Source organism: Pieris napi, chromosome 4 (genome assembly GCF_905475465.1).
Source record: "Pieris napi chromosome 4, ilPieNapi1.2, whole genome shotgun sequence".
NCBI classification, from domain to species: domain Eukaryota; kingdom Metazoa; phylum Arthropoda; class Insecta; order Lepidoptera; family Pieridae; genus Pieris; species Pieris napi.
Window position 1 is genome coordinate 8,816,339 of NC_062237.1, and position 20,326 is coordinate 8,836,664.

General features: G+C 32.6%; 1 protein-coding gene, 4 long non-coding RNA genes, 1 other non-coding gene and 1 pseudogene across 15 annotated transcripts in view; 3 read left to right on the forward strand and 4 right to left on the reverse strand.

Annotated features, from left to right (window-relative positions):
* Positions 1 to 20,326, forward strand: part of LOC125048939 (serine/arginine repetitive matrix protein 1-like) — a 112,736-nt gene that overhangs the window by 31,724 nt on the left and 60,686 nt on the right. The gene's annotated exons all lie outside the window — the stretch shown is intronic.
* Positions 1,062 to 8,961, forward strand: LOC125048942. 4 transcript variants are annotated; one of them, XR_007116909.1, is made up of 5 exons: positions 1,062 to 1,347; positions 1,432 to 1,659; positions 6,970 to 7,267; positions 8,186 to 8,234; positions 8,576 to 8,961. It is a non-coding gene; the product is annotated as an uncharacterized LOC125048942 (long non-coding RNA). The 4 variants fall into 4 exon arrangements; XR_007116908.1 differs by lacking the exons at positions 1,062 to 1,347; positions 1,432 to 1,659 and adding exons at positions 4,521 to 4,559; positions 4,644 to 4,871; XR_007116911.1 differs by lacking the exon at positions 1,432 to 1,659 and having other exon boundaries at positions 1,304 to 1,347.
* Positions 2,634 to 10,559, reverse strand: LOC125048941. 5 transcript variants are annotated; one of them, XR_007116904.1, is made up of 5 exons: positions 10,255 to 10,559; positions 9,943 to 10,170; positions 4,328 to 4,625; positions 3,361 to 3,409; positions 2,634 to 3,019 (listed from the first exon to the last, which is right to left on the reverse strand). It is a non-coding gene; the product is annotated as an uncharacterized LOC125048941 (long non-coding RNA). The 5 variants fall into 5 exon arrangements; XR_007116903.1 differs by lacking the exons at positions 9,943 to 10,170; positions 10,255 to 10,559 and adding exons at positions 6,724 to 6,951; positions 7,036 to 7,075; XR_007116906.1 differs by lacking the exon at positions 9,943 to 10,170 and having other exon boundaries at positions 10,255 to 10,295.
* Positions 2,890 to 3,419, forward strand: LOC125048943. The gene is made up of 3 exons (XR_007116912.1): positions 2,890 to 2,953; positions 3,038 to 3,265; positions 3,342 to 3,419. It is a non-coding gene; the product is annotated as an uncharacterized LOC125048943 (long non-coding RNA).
* Positions 8,176 to 8,705, reverse strand: LOC125048944. Its single transcript, XR_007116913.1, has 3 exons — positions 8,642 to 8,705; positions 8,330 to 8,557; positions 8,176 to 8,253 (listed from the first exon to the last, which is right to left on the reverse strand). It is a non-coding gene; the product is annotated as an uncharacterized LOC125048944 (long non-coding RNA).
* LOC125049248 lies at positions 15,239 to 15,357 on the reverse strand. The gene has a single exon (XR_007116973.1). It is a non-coding gene; the product is annotated as a 5S ribosomal RNA (ribosomal RNA).
* On the reverse strand, positions 15,535 to 15,647 carry LOC125049251 (annotated as a pseudogene).

Sequence of the window (20,326 nt, forward strand, 5' to 3'; positions counted from 1 at the left end):
CAACAACGTTATTCTGCTCCAGCATATAAATAACAAAAGAACCACGTTGAAAGATTGCATGATGATATCTTATTACAGCAGTGTATTTTATAGAGTGAGTTCCATTTCATTAAGATATTTTTGGCTGAGTCTCATTTTCGCTCACTTATAGTCAACCCAAAACTAATATTGCACTTGTCTTTTAATTTTATTTTAAAAGCACCAATGGATCCACACTTAAAGCTAGCTCGTATTATACCAGTACTTTTTTGGTGTGAATCATAGGATATAAAGGTAAGCCTCATTAATTAATGAAGTAAATAAAAAGTTAATAGTCACATTCTGCGAACACCCTTGATACTATAGCGGTAAATGCCTAAAGCTTGCGATAAATTTATGAACATAACTATAAGGTGATAAAATATCTCATAGCTAAACCATAAACTATACCATACAGAGACTAAAATTTTGACAATCTACTCTCTTCGTGTGGATCTCAAATTTTTGGTTTAATGATAATGACTTTTAGTACTTTAGAGAAGCTTTTTACGCGCTCTCCTAAATACTTTTCAGAGCACGCCACTTATTTTAATGTAGAAAAAATTATAAAAAAATTTATTACATTTCTCAAGGCTATTTTCAACTGAAAATATCAAAACACGGAGAAATTATAGTTGATGGCTTAGAAAAATAATAGCAAATCGAATGTTATTAAATTTATCAGCGAAAGTGGACCATTGAATAGACGCTTGCGTGATGTTAATAGTACATTAAGATACGAGTGGCTTAAATGAGCGATTTTGAGACGACGTAAAGTTAGCGCACTCGCTTCGCTCGTGCGCTAACATGCCGTGAATGATCGCTCATTTAAGCCACGAGTATCTTACACTATTTTGTAGCACCAGTATCCTAAATTCGTCTTCAGTTTTATTTAAATTTAAATATAAAAATTAATTAAGGAAAAGCAAAAATAGTATATCATGCATAGCAGGACCGCAAGCATTCCAAATATATAAAACTTAGAATGCTAAAATAAACAATGCTTAAGTGCGCAAACTTGCCCTACATGACTCTATTTACCTAATTTCATTACATTATCCCGCATAAAACTGTTAATAGACAACCGAAAATTATACCCGTGTATACGTTGTTTATTTCACGATGACGTCATTTGGGTTTTGCCCATTTTGAATCATGTCACAGGTCACAGTTTGTTTATCTTCACTGAGTTAGTTTCACAATGTTATTATTATCGACGCATGATCAGGTTATCGGGGTGATTTTGATAGCTGGAATGACTTATAAAAATAACTCCCGGCAATTCAGTAGCTCTTTTGAATTGCTCTAGTAAACAGCTCCGGCATTGAGGTAACTATTCCTCATAATTTTCCGTGCATTTGTGTATTAGCTTGATGTGTTTATTTAGACGTTTAACTGAAATTTTTAAAACAGTTTTTAGAATAAAAAAATGAGCGAATACCAATATTTGACTTCGGAAATCCAAGTGCCGAAAGAATGGCCGGTGAACATTGCACGACAATTATTTGAACATCTTGTTAAAAATGCAACGATACGTCATCGAAAAGGTCAGCAAGTAGTCGTTACCATAGAAAACGTATCGGCAGTAGTTACCAAATTTGAAAACAAGCCGGGATATATTTTAGAAAAAATAGAAGAAATGTAAGTGTCCTTTTTTTTTTGTTTACTTATCAGATTTTACATTCTATTTTTCGTAACAATTAAACTTTATTTTTAGAAAAGATGAAAGTACTTACAAAATAGATCTTATTTTTCCGGCGAAAGTTGTGATTCTGCCGCTCAAACCTGGCGGGATGATTTATTTTTTATCTTTCAGACAATGTTTGCCGATTATTTTAAACTCTGATCACTTTATTTCGTACATGCTTGTGTTGAATCCTAAATTACACCAAGTTATCACGGTCGAACCAAACATGGAAAAGTAAGTATTTTATCTATACAAATTCCCTTACTTTTATTTATTTATTTATTGCAGTCCCAACAACCTAATATCTCATAGCTAAACCATAAACTATACCATACAGAGACTAAAATTTTGACAATCTACTCTCTTCGTGTGGATCTCAAATTTTTGGTTTAATGATAATGACTTTTAGTACTTTAGAGAAGCTTTTTACGCGCTCTCCTAAATACTTTTCAGAGCACGCCACTTATTTTAATGTAGAAAAAATTATAAAATTTTTTATTACATTTCTCAAGGCTATTTTCAACTGAAAATATCGAAACACGGAGAAATTATAGTTGATGGCTTAGAAAAATAATAGCAAATCGAATGTTATTAAATTTATCAGCGAAAGTGGACCATTGAATAGACGCTTGCGTGATGTTAATAGTACATTAAGATACGAGTGGCTTAAATGAGCGATTTTGAGACGACGTAAAGTTAGCGCACGAGCGAAGCGAGTGCGCTAACATGCCGTGAATGATCGCTCATTTAAGCCACGAGTATCTTACACTATTTTGTAGTACCAGTATCCTAAATTCGTCTTCAGTTTTATTTAAATTTAAATATAAAAATTAATTAAGGAAAAGCAAAAATAGTATATCATGCATAGCAGGACCGCAAGCATTCCAAATATATAAAACTTAGAATGCTAAAATAAATAATGCTTAAGTGCGCAAACTTGCCCTACATGACTCTATTTACCTAATTTCATTACATTATCCCGCATAAAACTGTTAATAGACAACCGAAAATTATACCCGTGTATACGTTGTTTATTTCACGATGACGTCATTTGGGTTTTGCCCATTTTGAATCATGTCACAGGTCACAGTTTGTTTATCTTCACTGAGTTAGTTTCACAATGTTATTATTATCGACGCATGATCAGGTTATCGGGGTGATTTTGATAGCTGGAATGACTTATAAAAATAACTCCCGGCAATTCAGTAGCTCTTTTGAATTGCTCTAGTAAACAGCTCCGGCATTGAGGTAACTATTCCTCATAATTTTCCGTGCATTTGTGTATTAGCTTGATGTGTTTATTTAGACGTTTAACTGAAATTTTTAAAACAGTTTTTAGAATAAAAAAATGAGCGAATACCAATATTTGACTTCGGAAATCCAAGTGCCGAAAGAATGGCCGGTGAACATTGCACGACAATTATTTGAACATCTTGTTAAAAATGCAACGATACGTCATCGAAAAGGTCAGCAAGTAGTCGTTACCATAGAAAACGTATCGGCAGTAGTTACCAAATTTGAAAACAAGCCGGGATATATTTTAGAAAAAATAGAAGAAATGTAAGTGTCCTTTTTTTTTTGTTTACTTATCAGATTTTACATTCTATTTTTCGTAACAATTAAACTTTATTTTTAGAAAAGATGAAAGTACTTACAAAATAGATCTTATTTTTCCGGCGAAAGTTGTGATTCTGCCGCTCAAACCTGGCGGGATGATTTATTTTTTATCTTTCAGACAATGTTTGCCGATTATTTTAAACTCTGATCACTTTATTTCGTACATGCTTGTGTTGAATCCTAAATTACACCAAGTTATCACGGTCGAACCAAACATGGAAAAGTAAGTATTTTATCTATACAAATTCCCTTACTTTTATTTATTTATTTATTGCAGTCCCAACAACCTAATATCTCATAGCTAAACCATAAACTATACCATACAGAGACTAAAATTTTGACAATCTACTCTCTTCGTGTGGATCTCAAATTTTTGGTTTAATGATAATGACTTTTAGTACTTTAGAGAAGCTTTTTACGCGCTCTCCTAAATACTTTTCAGAGCACGCAACTTATTTGAATGTAGAAAAAATTATAAAATTTTTTATTACATTTCTCAAGGCTATTTTCAACTGAAAATATCAAAACACGGAGAAATTATAGTTGATGGCTTAGAAAAATAATAGCAAATCGAATGTTATTAAATTTATCAGCGAAAGTGGACCATTGAATAGACGCTTGCGTGATGTTAATAGTACATTAAGATACGAGTGGCTTAAATGAGCGATTTTGAGACGACGTAAAGTTAGCGCACGAGCGAAGCGAGTGCGCTAACATGCCGTGAATGATCGCTCATTTAAGCCACGAGTATCTTACACTATTTTGTAGTACCAGTATCCTAAATTCGTCTTCAGTTTTATTTAAATTTAAATATAAAAATTAATTAAGGAAAAGCAAAAATTGTATATCATGCATAGCAGGACCGCAAGCATTCCAAATATATAAAATTAAGAATGCTAAAATAAACAATGCTTAAGTGCGCAAACTTGCCCTACATGACTCTATTTACCTAATTTCATTACATTATCCCGCATAAAACTGTTAATAGACAACCGAAAATTATACCCGTGTATACGTTGTTTATTTCACGATGACGTCATTTGGGTTTTGCCCATTTTGAATCATGTCACAGGTCACAGTTTGTTTATCTTCACTGAGTTAGTTTCACAATGTTATTATTATCGACGCATGATCAGGTTATCGGGGTGATTTTGATAGCTGGAATGACTTATAAAAATAACTCCCGGCAATTCAGTAGCTCTTTTGAATTGCTCTAGTAAACAGCTCCGGCATTGAGGTAACTATTCCTCATAATTTTCCGTGCATTTGTGTATTAGCTTGATGTGTTTATTTAGACGTTTAACTGAAATTTTTAAAACAGTTTTTAGAATAAAAAAATGAGCGAATACCAATATTTGACTTCGGAAATCCAAGTGCCGAAAGAATGGCCGGTGAACATTGCACGACAATTATTTGAACATCTTGTTAAAAATGCAACGATACGTCATCGAAAAGGTCAGCAAGTAGTCGTTACCATAGAAAACGTATCGGCAGTAGTTACCAAATTTGAAAACAAGCCGGGATATATTTTAGAAAAAATAGAAGAAATGTAAGTGTCCTTTTTTTTTTGTTTACTTATCAGATTTTACATTCTATTTTTCGTAACAATTAAACTTTATTTTTAGAAAAGATGAAAGTACTTACAAAATAGATCTTATTTTTCCGGCGAAAGTTGTGATTCTGCCGCTCAAACCTGGCGGGATGATTTATTTTTTATCTTTCAGACAATGTTTGCCGATTATTTTAAACTCTGATCACTTTATTTCGTACATGCTTGTGTTGAATCCTAAATTACACCAAGTTATCACGGTCGAACCAAACATGGAAAAGTAAGTATTTTATCTATACAAATTCCCTTACTTTTATTTATTTATTTATTTATTTATTTATTGCAGTCCCAACAACCTAATGGCAAATAACAGGGTCACTTTATAGTGTAATGATACAAAATTATAGTAAAGAGTTTACAATAAAAATGTTAATTATAACTAGCAACATTGCAGTCACTATGTGACTGCCGTGACTTGTGAACTATAAATAAATAAAATTTTGCTTCATTAAGGAAGTACTTTAAATTAAATTTAAATTTAAATTATACTTTACCGGACAAATTTTTGAAAAAATAAAATTTTTAAATGTTAGTATTTGTTCAGAGTCTTACGAAAAAATCAGACGTTTGCAGTATTTCTCGAATTATACTATCAGTCATGGATTAGATGAAGTAAAAAAAACTAAAAATCAGATTTTCGAAATATTCAGGTTTCTTTTTTTGCAATAAAATATATCAGTTACCGAGATATTTATTGAGAAATTAATATTTAAAAATCACAAAGAATTCTCAAGTTACTTACTATAAAATGGAGTCAAAAGATTTGGCAACGTTGCGAAGCGCGCGAGCTTCAGATCATTCAATAAATTCAAACTAAACTTTAACGCGCTTATGTTTTTCATGCATACTTATTAGTTAATTTATTGTTAGCAAATTTTCATAATTCATAATTGAAAAATAAAACAATAATTAAAAAATACTAGCATTCCTGCCATGAGACATTAGAATGTTATGGTTTTGTGACAAAACATTTTTAATTAATTTATTTATTTACACTGACTGCAAAAAGTTAAACACGGTTAAGGTTATATTGTGCAAATAAAAATGTAAACAACCGAAAAAAAGCGTTGTCAAATCACGGATAGGTTACTAACAGCTGATTTACAACAGTCAAATTAATTTTTGTATTTAACTATTTTTTTTTTAATTTTCAAAATTTCAACGATTAATGCCTCATATACTATTTATTTTTTAATTTTAGGAATTTTTATGGGTTTTGTATTTTAATTTATTTAAAATTTACTACTACAGTTGTTATGACTCAACTGGAGCGAAAGTACTTCCTTAATGAAGCAAAATTTTATTTATTTATAGTTCACAAGTCACGGCAGTCACATAGTGACTGCAATGTTGCTAGTTATAATTAACATTTTTATTGTAAACTCTTTACTATAATTTTGTATCATTACACTATAAAGTGACCCTGTTATTTGCCATTAGGTTGTTGGGACTGCAATAAATAAATAAATAAATAAATAAAAGTAAGGGAATTTGTATAGATAAAATACTTACTTTTCCATGTTTGGTTCGACCATGATAACTTGGTGTAATTTAGGATTCAACACAAGCATGTACGAAATAAAGTGATCAGAGTTTAAAATAATCGGCAAACATTGTCTGAAAGATAAAAAATAAATCATCCCGCCAGGTTTGAGCGGCAGAATCACAACTTTCGCCGGAAAAATAAGATCTATTTTGTAAGTACTTTCATCTTTTCTAAAAATAAAGTTTAATTGTTACGAAAAATAGAATGTAAAATCTGATAAGTAAACAAAAAAAAAAGGACACTTACATTTCTTCTATTTTTTCTAAAATATATCCCGGCTTGTTTTCAAATTTGGTAACTACTGCCGATACGTTTTCTATGGTAACGACTACTTGCTGACCTTTTCGATGACGTATCGTTGCATTTTTAACAAGATGTTCAAATAATTGTCGTGCAATGTTCACCGGCCATTCTTTCGGCACTTGGATTTCCGAAGTCAAATATTGGTATTCGCTCATTTTTTTATTCTAAAAACTGTTTTAAAAATTTCAGTTAAACGTCTAAATAAACACATCAAGCTAATACACAAATGCACGGAAAATTATGAGGAATAGTTACCTCAATGCCGGAGCTGTTTACTAGAGCAATTCAAAAGAGCTACTGAATTGCCGGGAGTTATTTTTATAAGTCATTCCAGCTATCAAAATCACCCCGATAACCTGATCATGCGTCGATAATAATAACATTGTGAAACTAACTCAGTGAAGATAAACAAACTGTGACCTGTGACATGATTCAAAATGGGCAAAACCCAAATGACGTCATCGTGAAATAAACAACGTATACACGGGTATAATTTTCGGTTGTCTATTAACAGTTTTATGCGGGATAATGTAATGAAATTAGGTAAATAGAGTCATGTAGGGCAAGTTTGCGCACTTAAGCATTGTTTATTTTAGCATTCTAAATTTTATATATTTGGAATGCTTGCGGTCCTGCTATGCATGATATACAATTTTTGCTTTTCCTTAATTAATTTTTATATTTAAATTTAAATAAAACTGAAGACGAATTTAGGATACTGGTACTACAAAATAGTGTAAGATACTCGTGGCTTAAATGAGCGATCATTCACGGCATGTTAGCGCACTCGCTTCGCTCGTGCGCTAACTTTACGTCGTCTCAAAATCGCTCATTTAAGCCACTCGTATCTTAATGTACTATTAACATCACGCAAGCGTCTATTCAATGGTCCACTTTCGCTGATAAATTTAATAACATTCGATTTGCTATTATTTTTCTAAGCCATCAACTATAATTTCTCCGTGTTTTGATATTTTCAGTTGAAAATAGCCTTGAGAAATGTAATAAAAAATTTTATAATTTTTTCTACATTCAAATAAGTTGCGTGCTCTGAAAAGTATTTAGGAGAGCGCGTAAAAAGCTTCTCTAAAGTACTAAAAGTCATTATCATTAAACCAAAAATTTGAGATCCACACGAAGAGAGTAGATTGTCAAAATTTTAGTCTCTGTATGGTATAGTTTATGGTTTAGCTATGAGATATTAGGTTGTTGGGACTGCAATAAATAAATAAATAAAAGTAAGGGAATTTGTATAGATAAAATACTTACTTTTCCATGTTTGGTTCGACCGTGATAACTTGGTGTAATTTAGGATTCAACACAAGCATGTACGAAATAAAGTGATCAGAGTTTAAAATAATCGGCAAACATTGTCTGAAAGATAAAAAATAAATCATCCCGCCAGGTTTGAGCGGCAGAATCACAACTTTCGCCGGAAAAATAAGATCTATTTTGTAAGTACTTTCATCTTTTCTAAAAATAAAGTTTAATTGTTACGAAAAATAGAATGTAAAATCTGATAAGTAAACAAAAAAAAAAGGACACTTACATTTCTTCTATTTTTTCTAAAATATATCCCGGCTTGTTTTCAAATTTGGTAACTACTGCCGATACGTTTTCTATGGTAACGACTACTTGCTGACCTTTTCGATGACGTATCGTTGCATTTTTAACAAGATGTTCAAATAATTGTCGTGCAATGTTCACCGGCCATTCTTTCGGCACTTGGATTTCCGAAGTCAAATATTGGTATTCGCTCATTTTTTTATTCTAAAAACTGTTTTAAAAATTTCAGTTAAACGTCTAAATAAACACATCAAGCTAATACACAAATGCACGGAAAATTATGAGGAATAGTTACCTCAATGCCGGAGCTGTTTACTAGAGCAATTCAAAAGAGCTACTGAATTGCCGGGAGTTATTTTTATAAGTCATTCCAGCTATCAAAATCACCCCGATAACCTGATCATGCGTCGATAATAATAACATTGTGAAACTAACTCAGTGAAGATAAACAAACTGTGACCTGTGACATGATTCAAAATGGGCAAAACCCAAATGACGTCATCGTGAAATAAACAACGTATACACGGGTATAATTTTCGGTTGTCTATTAACAGTTTTATGCGGGATAATGTAATGAAATTAGGTAAATAGAGTCATGTAGGGCAAGTTTGCGCACTTAAGCATTATTTATTTTAGCATTCTAAGTTTTATATATTTGGAATGCTTGCGGTCCTGCTATGCATGATATACTATTTTTGCTTTTCCTTAATTAATTTTTATATTTAAATTTAAATAAAACTGAAGACGAATTTAGGATACTGGTACTACAAAATAGTGTAAGATACTCGTGGCTTAAATGAGCGATCATTCACGGCATGTTAGCGCACTCGCTTCGCTCGTGCGCTAACTTTACGTCGTCTCAAAATCGCTCATTTAAGCCACTCGTATCTTAATGTACTATTAACATCACGCAAGCGTCTATTCAATGGTCCACTTTCGCTGATAAATTTAATAACATTCGATTTGCTATTATTTTTCTAAGCCATCAACTATAATTTCTCCGTGTTTTGATATTTTCAGTTGAAAATAGCCTTGAGAAATGTAATAAAATTTTTTATAATTTTTTCTACATTAAAATAAGTGGCGTGCTCTGAAAAGTATTTAGGAGAGCGCGTAAAAAGCTTCTCTAAAGTACTAAAAGTCATTATCATTAAACCAAAAATTTGAGATCCACACGAAGAGAGTAGATTGTCAAAATTTTAGTCTCTGTATGGTATAGTTTATGGTTTAGCTATGAGATATTAGGTTGTTGGGACTGCAATAAATAAATAAATAAATAAATAAAAGTAAGGGAATTTGTATAGATAAAATACTTACTTTTCCATGTTTGGTTCGACCGTGATAACTTGGTGTAATTTAGGATTCAACACAAGCATGTACGAAATAAAGTGATCAGAGTTTAAAATAATCGGCAAACATTGTCTGAAAGATAAAAAATAAATCATCCCGCCAGGTTTGAGCGGCAGAATCACAACTTTCGCCGGAAAAATAAGATCTATTTTGTAAGTACTTTCATCTTTTCTAAAAATAAAGTTTAATTGTTACGAAAAATAGAATGTAAAATCTGATAAGTAAACAAAAAAAAAGGACACTTACATTTCTTCTATTTTTTCTAAAATATATCCCGGCTTGTTTTCAAATTTGGTAACTACTGCCGATACGTTTTCTATGGTAACGACTACTTGCTGACCTTTTCGATGACGTATCGTTGCATTTTTAACAAGATGTTCAAATAATTGTCGTGCAATGTTCACCGGCCATTCTTTCGGCACTTGGATTTCCGAAGTCAAATATTGGTATTCGCTCATTTTTTTATTCTAAAAACTGTTTTAAAAATTTCAGTTAAACGTCTAAATAAACACATCAAGCTAATACACAAATGCACGGAAAATTATGAGGAATAGTTACCTCAATGCCGGAGCTGTTTACTAGAGCAATTCAAAAGAGCTACTGAATTGCCGGGAGTTATTTTTATAAGTCATTCCAGCTATCAAAATCACCCCGATAACCTGATCATGCGTCGATAATAATAACATTGTGAAACTAACTCAGTGAAGATAAACAAACTGTGACCTGTGACATGATTCAAAATGGGCAAAACCCAAATGACGTCATCGTGAAATAAACAACGTATACACGGGTATAATTTTCGGTTGTCTATTAACAGTTTTATGCGGGATAATGTAATGAAATTAGGTAAATAGAGTCATGTAGGGCAAGTTTGCGCACTTAAGCATTATTTATTTTAGCATTCTAAGTTTTATATATTTGGAATGCTTGCGGTCCTGCTATGCATGATATACTATTTTTGCTTTTCCTTAATTAATTTTTATATTTAAATTTAAATAAAACTGAAGACGAATTTAGGATACTGGTGCTACAAAATAGTGTAAGATACTCGTGGCTTAAATGAGCGATCATTCACGGCATGTTAGCGCACTCGCTTCGCTCGTGCGCTAACTTTACGTCGTCTCAAAATCGCTCATTTAAGCCACTCGTATCTTAATGTACTATTAACATCACGCAAGCGTCTATTCAATGGTCCACTTTCGCTGATAAATTTAATAACATTCGATTTGCTATTATTTTTCTAAGCCATCAACTATAATTTCTCCGTGTTTTGATATTTTCAGTTGAAAATAGCCTTGAGAAATGTAATAAAATTTTTTATAATTTTTTCTACATTAAAATAAGTGGCGTGCTCTGAAAAGTATTTAGGAGAGCGCGTAAAAAGCTTCTCTAAAGTACTAAAAGTCATTATCATTAAACCAAAAATTTGAGATCCACACGAAGAGAGTAGATTGTCAAAATTTTAGTCTCTGTATGGTATAGTTTATGGTTTAGCTATGAGATATTTTATCACCTTATAGTTATGTTCATAAATTTATCGCAAGCTTTAGGCATTTACCGCTATAGTATCAAGGGTGTTCGCAGAATGTGACTATTAACTTTTTATTTACTTCATTAATTAATGAGGCTTACCTTTATATCCTATGATTCACACCAAAAAAGTACTGGTATAATACGAGCTAGCTTTAAGTGTGGATCCATTGGTGCTTTTAAAATAAAATTAAAAGACAAGTGCAATATTAGTTTTGGGTTGACTATAAGTGAGCGAAAATGAGACTCAGCCAAAAATATCTTAATGAAATGGAACTCACTCTATAAAATACACTGCTGTAATAAGATATCATCATGCAATCTTTCAACGTGGTTCTTTTGTTATTTATATGCTGGAGCAGAATAACGTTGTTGCCTACTTGTAAGTGAATTAGGTACATAATGTAATACCTTCTATTTACGTTGAAGAAAAATGTTTGACTGTTGTTATGCTATATTGAAAATAAACATCGACTGATAGTCATGGGGAAATCTGATGACCGGGTGAACCCGTAAATTGGCTTCATTCCAATTTTCCACCAACAAACCTTTAATTTGCCTACACATATCACAAACTTCCCCCTTTCTATTCATAAATCAAGGGGTTGCGCATACTAACCTGCTAAGCACAGTTACCTCACGTGACTCTAAGCGATAATGAAGCCATTGAGTGCGATGCTTACGTTCTGAAATGCATCGCAAGGGAACGGTTTGATTAAGGTAATTGATTAATAATGGGCACGGCGGTGGATATATAAGTTCCAACACCGTGAAATGGAAATTAGTTCGAAAAGTTCTATCCTCAAGTTATCAACAATAGTTGAACTTAGTTAAGTTCGATAGAAAACAACACTTCGAAAAGTTTGGCTGGGTGCAAAAAATATCGCATTATCAATACACCGCTTGGCCGGAGGATAACTTTTCTCACAAGCCGGATGCATTCATAGATTTTTATTGCAATATCAAAGACATGTGCCTTCAGTTAGAGAGACAAACGGCTGATAAGAAAATCGCTCCTATAATTGTTCAATGCCTCGACGGGATTGGTAGCTCTGCGCTGTTTTGCGTATTTGATATATGTGCTGCGCAATTTGACAAAACTGGGACCCTGTCACTGCCCAGTGTTCTTAAAAAAATTCGCCAGCAAAAATACGGATTTACGATCCATTTAGATAACTATGTCTTGTGTTACCAATTACTTGGCGTCTATGTTAAGAAGATAATGTGTCCACTGCCGTTATCGAATTTTTAAACAACTAAATTGTCATTTACTTACTACACCACTTGCACATAATTGAGTTAAGTATAGTTAAATAATAAATTTTCTATTTCGATTTTGAAATCCACTTTTAGATTTTTCATTGTCAATTTCTCGAAATATTTTAATGCGTACGTTGTTGTTCAACGCTAAAATTCCAGTTTATAAATCATATTATTCTCATGCGTCTATAATTAAATTGATACTTATTAAAACCTCCAAAATTTGTCTACCCAAAGTGGTTTTTAATGTACGCGAGCAACGTTATGCTGGTGTTATGAGTTTCAAGCAGTACTCGTTCATTTATGAAGTGCTACATTACTTTTTAAGTGTGCAAAAAAATGTTGATAAGCCATCCTTTATCGGGTAACTGAATGGTAGTTGCCAAAGTTATTTTTCGTGTCAGCCGAAAATTCCTTTTCTACTCTCCTCTTTAACACTTGTCGATAAATGACAAATTCAGCATGTGGCTTTCAATCACACTTACTTATTACCTTATTAATGTTTCACATGGTTCTAAAAGTGGTTCAATGTTTAAGATATCCTGGCGCTTCCGTATATGCATACGTCAAGATATGAATTCTAGAACTCATCTGATGAAAGTTGACCTGAATGAATACTTGTCAGCGAATTCTGTTGCGCCATATATAACAACAAGATCATGTTTTTTTTTATTGCCTAAACTGCCATAACCCTATAATTCAGTTTAATTAGCCTTGACATCTCGGACTATTGAAAGCTTGCAAATTAGGGCATCTTTGATGTTAAATACAGTAAAATTTACGATACTAAACCGGAAGCTCTTGAAGACGGAAAAAGTATTTATCTTCATTTGAGTTAATAAATTACATTGGTAATGTTACTAACGCACCAGACAGTATGTCGCCGTTGAATGCGTAAGTAGTCTAGTTAAGACGTTGATATATGTGTCACCGAGTGTGTAAGATGTTTTGATATGTAATTAAACTTCACATGTTTTTCACCGACTACCTGGTACGGTCTGAAATAAAAAATATATCAATGTGATTTGTTTTATTTCGGTGTGTGTATTACAAATAAATGTTCGTACTGTGTGATAGAAATTTTATTTGAAGAGAAACTGAATTTCCGTATCCTAAAATCAATATATAGGTTGCTATTTTGAACCTCTGCTCATAAATCGCCTATTTTCCTTCTAACTTGACGCACATTTGATAAGCTACTTATGTAAAATAATTATTACAATTTGAATAATAAGGACTGTAACTAAGCCACACAGTAGGCTATTTCAGTCTGATGACATGGAAAAACCACAAACTGATAAACGTAAATTCCATCCAATAGCTGACTATCAAAGCACAATATTAAAGTTTGAAACGTTATCTGTGTCTAAGGACAAGTCTTGTTAAGTTCACTTCATAAGAGATTTATTAAAAACTATTTTCTGTTATTAAATCTATTAATGTGTTGCCAGTAAATATATTGTGACTAAAGTTTATTTCTATTGTGGTCAAAAGACATTGACAGTTAACGAAATACCGCGATAATTGATGATAAGAGAAATTATATAAAGGAAATCAACTGGACTTGTTGCTGAGTCTATTCAGTCTTCTCTGTGCATCGAAGCTAAAAGTTTTTCTTTACAATGGCTCCACGCCTCTTTGAGATGCACCACAGCTGCCATTTTTTTGAGCAAATAGCCGAATCAGGACCAAGATACGTCGAAAGGACTTTTCGAGAGCACGAGTCCTGGGTTTCGATACGTATAAAGGCTTGTAAAAATGCTTACCGTAAGATGGACGGTGTGGCTTAATGTATATAGAATAAGCGAAAGGAAATTTAGTATAGACCGGATAGCTCAAATGGTAGAGTAGCCGACATGTCTTCGGAAGGTTTTGGGTTTGAATCCCAGTCCGAGCTATCTAATAATTTTTTTTCGCATATTCTATAAACTCACATTAAGATGATCCTCTCCACATTCCTTTCTCAATCCTTTCCTACCAATATCTTGAATGTGGAACGCTTCACGTAATAATTACCGTAACTCCCATTCTTTCCTGCTTCACAGCATTATTTATATTTGTTTATTGGTATCGAACATTGTTGACATATTTTATGATTACAACGTTGACAAGAGGTAATTATGATAAGAATTGACTTTATCCGTGATCCGGACCCGGCAGATCCAAATAGTGACAGAAAGTTACAACCACATGATCTAAGTGCTGTTAAAAAGACACTTTTGAGACGCTTCTGCATTATACAAATCAAGGTTCATCATAACGGCCAGTTTCGCTTGTAGAAAATAATTTTTCAAATTTTTCTATGTTTTTTTTTATTTAAATTCTTAAATTTCGACATTGAACAGGCCCCAGGTGAAATTAATTCTACTAACCTTAATAATATATAAAATTAAGTCGGGCTTGTTCAATTTTTGATTTGTCTCCAACCCGAATAACAGACTAACATTATTTACGATAACAAAAGCCAAATATAAAATAATCATAGATTTCGTAACTGCCAAATATTTAATGTTCATCTCGTATACGGTAAATTCTGCCCTCTAATTAAAGAACATATTTAAATAACGTTTACGAATAGACAGATATTTCCACAATATTCGAATAACGTGATAAAAAATTGATTAGATTAAAAAAAAACTTTAGAGGTGTCAAGGGACACCCGGATGGAATGAAATTCCTTTCGATTAATTTATATGTTAATTGGTATCATAACAGTATGATAGATTTTCACGACACCAAGACGAAAAAAAAAAGCCAACATCACGAGGTGTTCCCAGGCGGTCACCCATCCAAGTACTGACCTCGCCCGACGTTGCTTAACTTCGGTGATCGGACGAGAACCGGTGTATTCAACGTGGTATGGACGTTGGCGATAGCTAAATCGAAAATGTAAAATATAACAACTATAGCAAAAAGTGTCGTTACAACTTTTGGTCTTAATTTATTCCGTCTAGCCCCCTTTCGCAACGGTCGATAACTTCGTTCCAACAAGACTAATTTAGTTAAGTGATTCCAAAAATAATTTTCATTTCTTATCCCTACAAAAAAAGCCAACATCACGAGGTGTTCTCAGGCGGTCACCCATCCAAGTACTGACCTCGCCCGACGTTGCTTAACTTCGGTGATCGGACGAGAACCGGTGTATTACAATAGCTAATAGCAAAAAAGTGTCGTGACAACTTTTCGTAAGAATTTTTTCCGTCTAGCCCCCTTTCATAACGCGCGATAGGGAACTTCGTTCCAATAAACAATAATGTCAGTTATGAAAAATTCAATACGTCACATATTGGTTGTCCAATATTTATGCTTGCATTCAGAAACTTATTTCTCTTTGTGTTAATTTCTTAATAACCTATTGAATTAAAATTTATTTTGTATTCATAGTAAGGGGGCGTCCATAAATTACGTGAGTTGTTTAAGGTTGGGAGGGGGTCGAGTCAAATCTCATTTAATCTTACGTTGGAGAGAGGGGGGGTCTTGGCAAATATCACGCAATTTTTTTTCTAATTAAAAAAAATTAGGAAAACGGTTGACCCTAAAGGCTATCTCTGCAACTTCCCGCTAACTCCATACCTAAACGCTCAACATTTCACTTATTTTGTTTTAGTTGTAAATAAAAGCTCGAAGCAATTTTTTTTTCTTTTTACAATAACAATCCAACTCGTTTACGTAAGAAACCTACATTTTGAAAAATCTCACGTGAGATTGGGGGATGGGGGAGGGGGTTGAATAAAATCTCACGACATCTCACCAGGGGGGGAGGGAGGTACAGAAAATTTAAAAAACACCTCACGTAATTTATGGACGCCCCCTAATACTTTCATAAAATCATGAATTAAGTTCAGCTTATCTGTAACACGACATTCATTGACTGTTAGGCGGTACGAAGTTCGCCAGGTCAGCTCGTAATTATATGAAATAAAGCTTGTGTGATATTACTCGTACTGTTTTGTCTGTAAATGGTATGCCGCGGGTGTCATGTCATCCCATTGACAATCGACAGATATGACGATAGGCTAATGGAACGACTCGATGCGCATGCGTTATTTGTGACTTTTTCCTGTGATTTATAGACTAGTAATATTCATGGTGCTCTAAGGTAATAAGTTTTAACCGACTCGGTCTATAGGAATTTAAAAGCACGACATATCTGAAGTGAAAAAAATTTGAACACGTTTTTAAGAAAATTAAAAGTGAAATTTGACACAGTTATGTTTTTGCAATCATGACTTACAATGTACATTCAATAGACATTTTTTTGAGTAGCCTTAATTATTAGGGAACCCTTAGCTTAAATGAATTTTGGTCGAATAATCGACACTAGGCGGCTACTAATTTTATTATAAACAAAGGACATTTTAATAATTACACATGCAAAACCAAAGAGAATTATTCAAATTCAATAAATGAGACTTTATATAAAAGAAGAACAAATATAATATCAACATAATTTGTTACAATAAATTACAATACTTCAATTTATTTTTTGTGTGAAGCTTCAGAATTTCTAAATTTACATAAGTTTTGAATTTATATGTTAAATTGTAAGTCATACACAAGTTTTGTTATTCTCTGTGCGAGAGTAATTGTTCTTTGCGATACATCGTTGCACTTAAACAATGTTTTTTATTCATAGAGAATTATCTTTATTTATTGGCACATTGTTTATGCGTTGTAGGCGGTCAAGGAATTCTACGATTAGTTACAAAGGCTGTGGTAAAAAACAAGTGAAGGGTAAAATGGAGCAGAGCCATAGATTATCTACACAAGTTGCCATAGTGAAATATTATTATGGAAAGATAAAAATACTGTTAAAGATCACTGTATTTTATTCTGGAAAACATAGTTTAGAACATAGTTGTTGTTTAATCACTAATATTAAATACTTAATAAAGAAAATTGTAATGTTGTTAAAATAATTAAAATATGGGAAATATTTATCGTCGAATATTATTTATATATAATTCAAAAATATACTAAAAATTGCAATTAAAAACATGTTTTTTTTATTTCATGGATATTTTAAAGTAAACGTTGTGTTGTAACTTATGTTCCGTAGTGGTTACGACATGCCAGTACTGTATTCGATGCCGGCGAAATACAATTGTTCAGACATTTTTTAATACATGTAAAATCCCATTGGGGAACTACCGGCAAACAAAAGGATTATTTAAATTTATAAGCACAACATAGTAAACCTTTTAAAGTGTCGATACTGAACGCATTACTCTCTCATACTTGAGCTTTCTCATAAATTGATAGGTACTTGGAAATTATAATTTGCTCAAGATGATATTCGCCGAAGGCGCCGCGCCTACGCTTAAACGTTTACTACATCTTTTGAGAGCTTATTAACTCAATTTTTATACCACACGATTTCACAGCTTTTAACATTTACAAAAATTATTTTTTTGTATAACATTATTAAGTCTAAAACTTAAATCTCAGAGTGACTAAAACAACTATACCATTTAACAAAAGTTGAAATGACTTTCAAATCTTATGAAAACAAAATCTTAATTGTTAGCAGGATGTGCTGAGAAATATTATCGTCAACTTATTTAAATTAACTTTTCTAAAAATACTGCAACATATTTCTAACTATATTCATTACAGGTGTACAAGAGAGACTAATAAAAACACCAACTTTAAAAAGCTACTAAAAATGTTACTTTGCTATCAAAACTAAATCGTTATAGATTTTATTATATATGTCTTAATTATCAGTTCACATAAGATACCCAGTTAATGATTTCTGTTTTCCCAGTATTGCAACATTGTAAACGTTACTGATAAGAGTAACAAGGACAAAACATTCAATATCTACAAGGTTTAATGTGAATATAATGAATAAGAAAGATAAGATTAAGCTAAAAAAAAAATAAAAAAAAATTAAAAATATAAATGTTTACTCTAAAATTGTTGAAGTCGAATCATGAGCTAGCTTTGTCGTGTTTGTAGCAATTATTTCGTAACCCAATGCGCGTTTAAGTCTTTAACAAAAGCTTTTTAGTACAAATTCCTAGTCTGTTCTTGTTATACAGATGATTTGAACAAGTTTATAATCATTGTATAATAGACGCTATTACAGCTACCCACTGAAGTATTTCCGTACCAATTATTAAATGTGAGTGTATCGGCAGCGGTATCACTTATCATCAGTAGAGGCTCCTGTCCGTTTGTCCCTGTTCTATATAGAAGATATACCCGAGCCCTTTGTTGATAATTGAAATGCATGTAAGGAGTACAATTCAAATCACACCTAGGGAACGATAGAGAGCGTTGGGGACTTACATTTATTTAATACTCGCCAGGACTTTGCTTTAATTTAAATTAGTTACGCGAAGGGCGATAAAAATATTTTAATTAACTAAAATCATATTTTTATAGGAATAACTTTAACTTAACTTCAACATGCGCTAAATTTAGATTTCTTTTGTCTTTTTAGTGGTCTAGTTTTTGTATGGTCACTCTTAGGGTAAAAGCCTCTTTATCTGTCCTGTGCTTTAAATGTATTAAACTATAATTTATTTACGGGGTGTGAAGATCATAATAGGCTATTTTATGGAAGTCGGTGCCATCAATGAGCATGTTATCTAACACTGCGGCTGAGCTATGCTTGAACAAACTTCTTCAGTTTATTTAACGTTTAAAAAATACGTTTGTACTTATAGCTATATATTATTAGCAATGTTGTTATATATGGTATGAAATAGTACCCATTATAATACTATTAGAGGTGTTTGAATAATAGGAGTTAAGATGTTTATCTGGATATCGTTTTAAATACGTTGCAAATAGAAATACCATTCAAAACAAAATAGGAAAGATCAAGGTTAATGATGCAATCGAGTTAAAATAAAATTGGAATTTATTTCTCTGTAGATTGAGTATTTGTACTATATCATTTTTTTTTTGTTTTTATAGTTCGGGATCATGAAGGTGTTCTTTGAATTTAAATATCGTTTCAAGTTTATTTAAATTAATATTCGTATGTATGCAGGGGTGATGTGAGATTAATGGTACTCCCATTAATACACAACCGTATATTATTAGCATTGTTTTATGTATGTAATATACACGTATCGTTGTAAATAAAAAGTATTTTGTGGAATACGTACCCCTTGTAAAGTTTACATTATAGTCAAGTGCGAGTTGACCAATTTTACATACTTATTACTAACAGGTCAAGATGATTGACCGCAGACATTTGTACGCAACTATGTAAATTAAGAGCAATGTTGGCCTAGTGGCTTAAGCGTGCGACTATCATCCCTGAGGTCGTAGTTTCGAGCCCTGGCTGTGCACAAATGGAATTTCATTCAGTGTGCGCATTTAACATTCGCTCGAACGGTGGAGGAAAACACCGTGAGGAAACCGGCTTGCCTTAGACCCAAAAAAAGTCTAAGGCGTGTGTTAGGCACAGGAGGCTGATCACCTACTCGCCTATTAGATTGACAAATGGTCATGAAAACAGATACAGAACTCTGAGGGCCAGACCTAAAAAGGTTGTAGCGCCACTGGATTTTTTAATGTAAATTAATATTAATAAAACTATTTAAGTGTAATATGTCTTCATGTATTTAATTAAGCTCAACATTCAATACGAATAAATATTATGAGAATTTGTTGCGTCAATTATAATGTACACTAAGGATTATAATTTCTTTACAATAATTATTTAATTGGAGTCGCATCAGTGTTGGTCTAGTGGCATGAGCGTGCGACTCTCATTTCTGAGGTCGACGGAGTTATCCCTGCAGTCAGCATGAGGAAAGCGGCAGATCCAACAAGTCAAGTGTGTGTGAGGCACAGAAAGTTGATCACCTCAGCCTTTTAG